We start from the raw sequence: 11,810 nt of genomic DNA on the forward strand, positions 1-11,810 counted from the left end.
GATGACAAGCACGTACTTTGTACCAGGAAGTGAAAGTGTGTAAACACGCACGGCCGTTACATGAGCAGTATAACACAGGAAGTAATTCAGTGATCCTCAGTGTACATGGGAAGAGGGCGTGTGTATAAACACGCCCGGCCATTACGCTAGTAGAGAGTGTAACATAGGAAGTAATCCAGTGATCTTCAGTGTACATCGGAAGAAGGCGCATCTTAGATTCAGCTGTGTATTCGTGGAATAACAGCAGTGGTAATTCTTTTCGGAATATTGCTTTAATATTGTAGGAATGGGGGCAAACATTTCGTGACTACATCGGAATTCCGATTGCTGGGTGAATGACTGCAATACAAGCTGAGACACGTGGGAGTGTGGCGAAGTAACCAACGTACTGTGTTTGAGTGTCTCTTACAACTGAAAGGAATGTTTGAATTTTGAGCATAACGACTCTTCTTCTAGACCATCCTTTGTGACATTTCAACCTGATATTTAGAGGAAAACTGATCCTGAAGTTTTTAAGTGCATTCTGCATTGATTAGGACATTCTCCATTATTATTATTGTAAAATACTTACTTTCAGTGCTTTTGATTTTCTTTTCCACAAGAGGACAGGGGACTAGTTCTAATTAAGAACCGCAGTTTTGTTTTAATTAATTTCTACTATATTTCAACATGCAGAATGTACAAGCCCCTCCTCCTTTTTTACAGCTTCCAGGAGATCCCCCGGTTAAATGGAAAATATGGCACAGGGCGTTTGAAAAATATCTTGGAGCAATGGGGGGCTCAAGATTCAGCGCTGAAAGGAAAAGGTTCATTTTAGAACATAATTTAGGCTTTGAAGGTCAAGCTGTACTAGAGCACTTACCTCCGATACCTGTAGTAGTAGGAGAAGAAGTTTTGAATGAATACGATCAAGCCGTGAGAATGTTAGAAATTCAGTTCGACATAGAGAGTAGTCTAGTGGTATCTAGACATAAGTTTTTTACTAGGGAACAAGAAAGTGGAGAAAGTATTGTATCCTATGTAGCAGCATTACGCATTTTAGCGTCTGAGTGTGAATTTGAACACTTTTGTTCCCAGTTAATTCGTGATCAGATTGTAGTTCATTGTCGTGATAGGAAGGTTCAGCAAAAACTGCTTACCTTAAAAAATCCCTCTCTAGAAGAAACAATTGGGATCGTGAAAAGTATAGAGTTGTCAGAGAAATCCTCTAAAGAACTCAAACCAGAGAAAAATACAATAAGTATTGTAAAAGAACACAGCGAGGACAAAGACTCAAAAGATTCTAATGATAAAAGTACTGATAAACTCAAAGCTAATAATGATCAGAGGAGTATTAGATTTCCTCCGAGTAAGTTTGTTCCCAACAAATCAGGAAAGAAAAGTGGTTATGCGAGGAATCTGTGCAATAAGTGTGGATTTCCCTCTCATTTTCCTGATGCACGAGTGTGTCCAGCTAAAAATGCTGCTTGTCGGAAGTGTGAAAAACCAAGTCATTTTGCCAAGATGTGTACCTCTCGTGGGGGAGTGTTGTGCTTTGAATCGCCAGGTTGACCAGTTGGTTCCTGGAAGCTGTGGAGCCAGACAGTTAATAAATGCTGTACAGTACTTCAACTATATCTAGTGTGGTTACTACAAGATGTTGTCGTTTACATTGATCGAATCTTGGATGTGGAACCCTTAACTGTAAGTAGCAAAGAGGTCTAGAAGTGTTCTTGATGGGATAGACTGTTTGAAAAGCAAAACTAACTGGCTCCTTGGAGTGTGTTGGTCACTATCTATTTGGAAATAAAAGTTTATAAGTATTGTCAATTTTACATGAGCGTCATGACTGCCCCACTTTCCACAAATGTGTTTGTGAAATTCAGGGTGAACATTCTGCCACTGGCTAAGTTTATAAACGAGCACTGACAAAGCCAATTGGTCTCACCTTCTAAGAGCAATGTGGACCTACTGGCTCTGCTAACGCTTTTTTGGGAGAAAAAAATGCTTGTTGCTGCTGAGTAGCATCAGCAAATATTAAAAGGCAATAAGTCTGTCTGTAATGTATCAACAAATGTACACATAGGCTTTCACAAATTCTGTTGGCATGCATTGTTTGTACAAATGTTGTTCTTTAAATTAAAGTCTGCCCTACTGTCTTTGCCAATGCAGGGAATAAAGTAGTAAAAAACATCATTTTCAGTGTAGAATGCATATTGGAGAAAACAAACTGAATGTGAGAAACAGCATAGTTGAGTTTACCTTTCATATTTAGAATAGTCGGGGGGCATGACGTGCTGCGATCGAAGATGACGTCCTAAACGCAGCACTCTGCTTCGGACCCCAAAAAAGCTACAAAACTAACAACATCCCGCTGTTGCTGACCATGGTTAACATGATCCGAGCACTCAGTACCGACTGGCAGTGTGGATGGTGCTGCTGACTGCTTCAGGTTATAACGTTTGCTGTAGAGCTTAAGCGGGCTGTAGACGCGGGCCAGTGATGATGGCGGCGGCGACTACGCTCTGTTAGGTGTGGTCGTAGTCATGGGCATGGCTGCAGGGGTCGCAAGTGTGAATTGGTGGCGTGGTTACTACTTATGGCCACCTGCCCCATTCACCTGCAATCCACCCTCTCACAAGAGGATTTGAGCGATTTATCGGATGTTCATAAATGGTCTTATTTTTGTGCCCAATTGGTAACAATTTCCATGATTTATAAATACACATAAACAAGTTTTACGTTTCTACACAGATTGTACTATACTCCTACCAAGCTGCAAAGGATAGATAATACTAGGTCTCATGATTGTCCCCGTTGTCACCATCACAGGCTGATTTCTTCCATCTAGACTCATACTTGATCGTCCATGCCGCACCCATATCACACTGCACCTCAGAAAGCTTCACTGGCTCCCCATTCACAAGCGCAGCCAATCCAAACTTCTCACGCACACATACACATCCCTACACAACACAGGACCAGAATACCTGAACAGCCGCATACACTTTCACCAGACACCTACGCTCTGCCTCACTCTCACTCGCACACACACCCAGATCAGCAAAAGCAAAACTAGAGGTCGCTCATTCTCCTACATCGCACCCAAGACGTGAAATGACCTCCCTCAACAGATCAGAGCCTCCTTCCCACTTACGAAGTTCCTCAAAAACTGAAGAAGTGGCTCTTCATATAAGCACCTTGGGACAACACACCTACATGCCTTGCCGAAGCACCTGGAAACCATCTTGGGTGATTAGTGCGCTATACAAATCAACATAACATAACAATATGAAAGTGCCAGTTTATTGTCGACTACTTTTGGGCAGTACCGAATGTGATATCCTGTGTTGTTGGGTGAGAGATTCCAAATACTACGGACATTGTAGTGCTGGGATAAGTTGCTAAAAGTCTTACATCTATAGGGCCGCCTGATGGTGCGGCTCCTACTGCTGGCCAAGAGGGAGATAGCCCCCTCCTCCAGATAAAAGGCCCGTCCCATACGGCAGAACTGGCTCAAGTGTTGTTGTTTGTAATACAAATGCTGAACTCTGCAAATATGCAGCCTGTTGTGTCCAGGAATATGCTCTTTTCATGTTGCCACATGTGCTGTGTATTATTTATGGCCAGATTGATAACCATGTTTATGTTGGTCTCATTTATGTTCTGACTCAGCCAGCATTCCTGTTATAAGCTGTATTGGTGTATGTGATGCACTGCGACACTGCCCACTGCTCTCAATTTGATTGCTGTATGAATGGATGCTCTGATTTGTATAATGTTTATTACATAATAAAAAAGAATACAAATAATTAGAATAGTCCCTCATGCATTCTGTTGGAGGCGCTTCCTAGAAGGCGAAATGATACATCACCAGCTGTTGGCCTGCGGTGAGAGATTAATACTCCTCTGGTTGGAGTTATGCCAAAGTCCACTCTGTGCCAATTTGAAAAGAATTGATAAAGCAATGTGCTGTGCAGACAGCTGTGTTGTCAAGTAAGACCTACAAAGAGAAGTATACCTTACACAGATAGGCCATTATTCCCACAAATGTATAATAGTCATGACCGAATGCTTGGTGATTTTTTTTATTCATGGCCATAACTGCTTTGGGGGTGGTTCAGAGTATGTGGGAAGCTAAACAGATCTGGTAAAAATTGTGGAAAGTTGTTTCAGTGCATCTAACTCAATTTTTACATTTCAAGAAAAGTACTGCGTTCTATGGGGCATATCAACAACAACCGGCGATAATTATCGCTGAGCGCACTTAGCGCTCGGATAATTATCGCCGGCTAGTGCCGATTTTTATCGCTGAGATAGCGTGCTATTAGCAACACATCTCAAAAGCGATAAAAATCCTAGCGCTAACTGGCTAACGTGAGATTATCGCTGGAAACCCAGCGATAATCTCACGTTAGCTAGTTGATAGGGACTCACAAACTTAGCCATGATATCCACCTTCCATAGGATATCATGGCTAAGTCAGTCCTGAAGCAGGCGTAAGGAAAGTAGCGATAACAGGGGTTATCGCTACTTTTCCTGACGCTATGCTTCATAGCATTAGGCTTGCTGATAGTAGAAATGTTGCTTAGCGACATTTCTCCTGTCATGCCAGGTCAGGAACGCCCACTTTGCATCTCATTAGAGATGCAAAGCTGGGCGTTAGGAATCCTGACGCTAAAGCAAGGTTTCACGCGTTAGCGTGACCTTGCTGATTAGGCGATAAAATTATCGCCGCTTTTCGGCCGAAAAAGGGCCGGAACAGCGGCGATAATTTTTTATCGCCTGCTTGTTGATATGCCCCTATGTCTGTTAGCACCAGCGAACAAGCAAAAGGCTGGAGTTAAATTAACACCAAAAGTTGTGGAACCACAAACAGAAACGTGCCAAACAAAAATGAATGTGTCCTAATGTAACACAACTGGTGCTCATGTAAAGCGCTCTGATATCTGATACCTTCGGGTCAAGTTCGCGCTATATAAAACTCAGGAAAAAAAGAAACAATGCTTGCACATTCATCTCTAAATTTGTGGTAATGTCACGATTACTTATTGTGGTAACACTGTTACTGAATAGTGATATAACAGCAAAATAACAACATTCGGTACATGACTCCATTAGCACAGCACAGTTCTACTGTATATAAACTGTAAAATGTATTCCATCAGTCTTGAAAGTGCTTCCACTGATGCCCTAATCATATTCTTCTAACTTTTCAAAGAGGTTAGATTTTTCATGGGCTTTTTCATGGGCCTTATAATGACGTTCCTGATAACACCCGATAGCTCCTCCCCAGAATTACCTCAATACCAGGTGCCTTTTTCGGTCTCGCCTAGCTATTGCGTTTACGCAATCGCTATGCGAGACTCTAGTAAGAGGGGCATTTCAAAGCGCTCCCAAAAGTGGATTGCATGGCGAGCATGCGCACAATCACGTGCATCGTGCCGCCATGCAATCCGTCTGGGGAAGCGCTTCAGCCCACTGGCACGTGCACGTGTAGCCACAGCCTCGGCATCATACTTCAAAGGGTCTGCTCCCCCGCCTGGAATGCGCTTCCCTTCCCCCGCCACAGCATGCAGAGAGATTGTTTCCTCATGGCGCCTCTCACAACTGTCCCTCCCCCACCACAGGGCTAGTCTCACGGACGCATTGCCATCCATCGATTTCACTTTCATGCCCGTGTTCTCTTTGCCTTTCAGCACACAGCCCGCCCTCCCCCTCCGTGTTTTCTTGCAGCTTTGCCCAGATCTGAGTCTCAAACAACCAAAATAATAAGTTTGCCCTGCACGCTTTCTGCGCTTACAAAGTTAACATATGCCGCGCTCATTCCCTTTTCATCCTTCTAAGGTCGATAAAATTAGCTCCATTAATTCTGCGTCTAAGGATTTAAATAACCATATGTTTTCTTGCAACTTTAGGCACTTAACACACACAGCCCCACTGCTCACACACACAGGCATCAAGACAGCAACAGAATGCTCTGAGCCCCACCAGTGTTTGCCACACACACATGCCTCTCGCATCTCGTGTTTTCTTCCAGCTTTGGCCCGTGTTCTCTTTGCCTTTCAGCACTCAGCTTCCCCGTAACCACCATTTAACTAACATCCTGCCACACTCATTCCATTTTCATCCTCGCTTTCACTTTCATGCCCGTGTTCTCTTTGCCTTTCAGCACACAGCTTCTCCGTAGCCACCATTTAACGACCATCCTGCCACACTCATTCTATTTTCATCCTCGCTTTCACTTTCACTTTCATGCCCGTGTTCTCTTTGCCTTTCAGCACACAGCTTCTCCGTAGCCACCATTTAACGACCATCCTGCCGTAAACACCATTTAACTACCATCCTTTTAGTTAAAATAAAAGAATTGCCTCTAAGGGTTTAAGGAACCATAGAAATACAAGGCAAGGCAGCAACAGAACGCTCTGAGCCCCACCAGTGTTTGCCACACACACATGCCTCTCGCCTACCTCCCCCCCGCCCTCCCCCCTCCGTGTTTTCTTGCAGCTTTGCCCAGATCTGAGTCTCAAACAACCAAAATAATAAGTTTGCCCTGCACGCTTTCTGCGCTTACAAAGTTAACATATGCCGCGCTCATTCCCTTTTCATCCTTCTAAGGTCGATAACATTATCCCCACGTCAGCCCCACTGCTCACACACACAGGCACTGATCACACGCACCCCTGCGTCTCAAACAACCCAAAAAAATAGTTTACCCTGCACGCGTAACAAATAAGCGCATTCTTAACAACAGCACTTTCGAAAGACACCGGCACACTTTTTATTACACAGCATAAAAAACAGCCACAACATTAAAGAAAACAAAAAAACAGGAAATATTGAATTTAAGATTCATTTATATTTTTTACATATTCGGAACACCTTAAAGGAAAATAAAATGTTAGTTTTATTTTTCAAAGGGATACATATTACATCACTAGAAACACACCGAATACTCTTACCTGCCACTACATCCACTCCTCTCTACTCTCTGCTCCCGTACACTGCACTATATAAAACCTACACTACATATACCACAAAATGCAACACAATTGCACGCCACAGATTTACACTGCACTAAATGCAACACACACTCCACACAATACCACTCAGCACCACATATTTATATGCTACATAATTACAATGCACACAATACGACAAACCCACAAAACAATAACACTCAATGCCATATAATTACACATCACAAAATTACACTGCACTAATTGCAAGATACACTCTTAATACCAGTAAATGCCACCTACTTACATGTGACATAATTACCCTACACTCAATTCAACATACAATCCAAATAGCACTCAGTTCCACATAATTACACTGTGCTCAATGCAACATACACTCCAAAAACAACTCAATGCCACATAATTACACGCAACATAATAACACTGCGCTCAATGCAACATACACTCCAGATACCACTCAGAGCCACATAATTAGACACAACGTAATTACACTGCACTCAATCCAATATACACTGCAAATCACACTCAGTGCAACATATTTACATGCCACATAATTACACTGTACTCATTGCAACATACACTCCAAATACCACACAGTGCCACATAATTACACACCACATAATTACACTGCACTAAATGTAACATACACTCCAAATAACACTCAGTGCCACATAATTACACACCACATTGTTACACTTCACTAGAGGCAACATACACTCCAAATACAACTCAGTGCCACATAATTACACGCCAAATAATTACACTGCACTCAATGCAACATACACTGCAAATGCCACTTACTGCCACATAATTACACGCCACATATTTACACTCCACTGAATTCAACATACACCCCAAATGCCACTCAGGGCCACATAATTATACAACAAATAATTGCATTGCACTTGATGCAACATACACTCCGAATGCCACTCAGAGCCACATAATTACATGCCACATAACTACAATGCACTCAATACAACAGACACTCCAAAAACCAATCAGTGCCACATAGTTACACACCACATAATTACACAGCGCTCAATGCCACATACACTTCAAATACCACTCAGCGCCACATAATTACACACCACATAATTACACTACACTCAATGCCACATGCACTCCAAATAACACTCAGTGCCAATTAATTACAATGCAAACAATGCAAGATACACTCAATATAACACTCAATGCCACATAATTACACGCCACTAAAATCAACATACACTCCACACAAAACCACTCAGTGCCACATAATTATATTCTACATAATTACACTCTATCTATCGCCCTCACTATCTATGTCTAAATTATTAGTTCTAAAAATAAATACTTCAAAAATGGATGAGTTCCACAAATCTTTGTGCCCAAAATATATTGAAGTAGGGAAGCGGTGAAGGGATTAGAGATTAATGATATGGGACTAAAGGTTAGGGAGATAGGGGTGAAGGTATAGAGCAGGGGTACTCACAAACTTTCTCTCGGGGCCAAATTTACAGTTTGGTTTGTGGCAGAGGGCCGCACCGGTGGGGGCGGGGGCAGTGTGGGAGGGGGCGGGGCTAGAGCAAAAAAAAACAACTGTGACCATGAGGTTGAACACAGGCCCCTGCAGCAGATGCCTTCGTCCACTGAGCCACCAGACCCGGCATTCACACATCTCTATCTATCTATCTATCTATCTATCTATCTATCTATCTATCTATCTATCTATCTATCTATCTATCTATCTATCTATCTATCTATCTATCTATCTATCTATCTATCTATCTATCTATCTATCTATCTATCTCTACATCACTCAAGGGCACCACCACTACATCAGTCAAGGGCACAGCATCACTCACCGCCACCACAGTATCAATCTGTACAACCATTCAACAACAACTGGCTCTAATATGTTCTCTCAATATTTAGGCTTTATTACAAATGGCACAAAAAATGATAATATTTAACTTCTGTTCTTGGATTTTAGGCGCAATTAAATACACTAAACATAATCTTCACAAGAGTTATTAACAAAAGGTTAAACGATTGCCATTATAATTTACATTAACTTTTATGTAAGTATTAATTATTTGCAAAAATTAAAAGCCATTGTTATTTGTAATATCAATACATCTAAGTCACGTAAATACAACACATATTGCATTACAAATGCTATAGGTGTCACATTTGCAACAGTTAAAACTATTGACATTGTACATGAGAAAGCTAGTAATTTCAATATTTTCAATACCAACACATAAATAAAAAATTATTCAATTTACAATACAAAAAGCTCAAACTTTCCTAATGCGAGACCTATTGCATTGCAAATGCTTGTTAACCATGAAGAGGGAGGCGATGTAGAAATAACACGCATCCCAAATGGGCCACGAGGATCACCTCCGAAATGAGGAATTACAGAAGTGATCAATAATTTGGTTCACGATTTTTCCAGGTATTTCGCGAGAGTGTATTCCTGTGGCCACTGTGAAGCTTGGACCCTTTCTCGCTGTTCAAGTCTACAGCTCCAGTGTCTAAAGAAGCCAAAGCATTCCATCGAGGAGCAACAGACCTTGACCTCGGTCAAAAGCCTGCACTCTCCCCGGCAGCTCCATTGCCTCCGACGTCACCGCTGAGCCCCCAGCCTGGCTGTTCTAGGCTGCTGTCTGCTGTGCGCGCCGCAACGCGGTAATTGTGCGTTTATCATCTCCTTGTCTCTCATTGTCATTTATTGTGTAATTGTGTCCCGATTTCTCAGTTTTTCTGCTCACTGCACCATTTGGCTTTCACTGTCCCATCTACTGCCCCTCTCTCATCCCCTCGCCATTCGCACCTCCCTGTTCCCGCCGCTGCTGGCCCGTGATCCCCCGCCTGCCCTCATCCGTTTTCCACCTCCCACCTGAGCGTTCCTTCCCTCCCCTACATAATGCCGAACGCTGCGGGGGAGCGCTAGTAAGACCTTGCCCTCGGTCACAGGCCTGCACTCTCCCCAGCAGCACCTTCGCCTCCGACGTCGCCGCTGAGCCCCCAGTCTCAGTGATCTAGGCTGCTGTCTGCCGTGCGCGCCGCAACGCGGTAATTGTGCATTTATCATCTCCTTGTCTCTCATTGTCATTGTCATTTATTGTGTAATTGTGTCCCGATTTCTCTGTTTTTCTGCTAACTGTATTGTGTTCTGCACCGTTTAGCTTTCACTGTCCCGTCTACTGCCCCTCTCTCATCCCCTCGCAGTTCCCACCTCTCTGTTCCCGCCTCTGCTGACCTGTGGCCCCTCCCCACTGCCCTCGCCTGTTTTCCGCCTCCCAGCTGAGCGTCCCTCCCCTCCCCTACATAATGCCGTCCGCTGCGGGGGAGCGCTAGTAAGACTTTGACATCGGTCACAGGCCTACACTCTCCTCGGCAGCTCCTTCGCCTCCGATGTTGCCGCTGAGCCCCCAGCCTGGCTGTTCTAGGCTGCTGTCTGCCGTGCGCTCCGCAACGCGGTAATTGTGCGTTTATCATCTCATTGTCATTGTCATTTATTGTGTAATTGTGTCCCGATTTCTCTGTTTTTTTGCTCACTGTATTGTGTTCTGCGCCGTTTGGCTTTCACTGTCCCATCAACTGCCCTTCTCTTATCCCCTTGCTGTTCCCACCTCTCTGTTCCTGCCGCTGCTGACCCGTGGCCCCTCACCCTGCCCTCACCCGTTTCCCGCCTCCCAGCTGAGCATCCCTCCCCTCCCCTACATAATGCCGACCGCTGCGGGGGAGCGCTAGTAAGACCTTGACCTCAGTCACAGGCCTGCACTCTCCCCGGCAGCTCCTTCGCCTCCGACGTCGCCGCTGAGCCCCCAGTCTGGGTGATCTAGGCTGCTGTCTGCCGTGCGCTCTGCAACGCGGTAATTATGCGTTTATCATCTCCTTGTCTCTCATTGTCATTGTCATTTATTGTGTAATTGTGTCCCGATTTCTCTGTTTTTTTGCTCACTGTATTGTGTTCTGCGCCGTTTGGCTTTCACTGTCCCATCTACTGCCCTTCTCTTATCCCCTTGCTGTTCCCACCTCTCTGTTCCTGCCGCTGCTGACCCGTGGCCCCTCACCCTGCCCTCACCCGTTTCCCGCCTCCCAGCTGTGCGTCCTTCCCCTCCCCTACATAATGCCGACCGCTGCGGGGAAGCGCTAGTAAGACCTTGACCTCGGTTACAGTCCTGCACTCTCCTCGGCAGCTCCTTCGCCTCCGATGTTGCCGCTGAGCCCCCAGCCTGGGTGTTCTAGGCTGCTGTTTGCCGTGCGTGCCGCAACGTGGTAATTGTGAGTTTCTTATCTCCTTGTCTCTCATTGACATTTATTGTCTACGTGGCACCCTTGCCTACAGACCCACGGGACCCCGCTCCCTGGCCACAACAGCTATCACCGACCTCGTCGAACCCCATGCCATCACCTCCACGGACTACATCCTTCTCAGAGACCTGAACTTCCACCTCAACAACTGCAGCGATCCGGACTCCACCACCCTCCTCGACAACCTCTCCAACATAGGACTAAAGCAGCTCGTCAACACCTCCACGCACAGAGCAGGACACACCCTTGACCCCATCTTCGCAGGAGGGTCTAACGTCTGCTTCAGCCACACCACGCAGCCCCCCTGGGCAGACCACCACTGCGTACATTTCACCTTCAACACCACCACCAAACCCAAGCCGGCCCCCCGCCCGCCACGAAGGAACTGGAGCAAAATCACAGAGGAGCACCTCAACACCACCCTCCTTCTAGACCCCCCCATCACCACGACCGATGCCAACTCCACAGCCAAAGAACTTCACCGCTGGATCTCTAGATGCGCCGACAAGATCCCCCCGCCAAACAACGCCCCCTGAAGGCCGC

Source organism: Triturus cristatus, chromosome 4_2 (genome assembly GCF_964204655.1).
Source record: "Triturus cristatus chromosome 4_2, aTriCri1.1, whole genome shotgun sequence".
In the NCBI taxonomy this organism is placed as follows: Eukaryota; Metazoa; Chordata; class Amphibia; order Caudata; family Salamandridae; genus Triturus; species Triturus cristatus.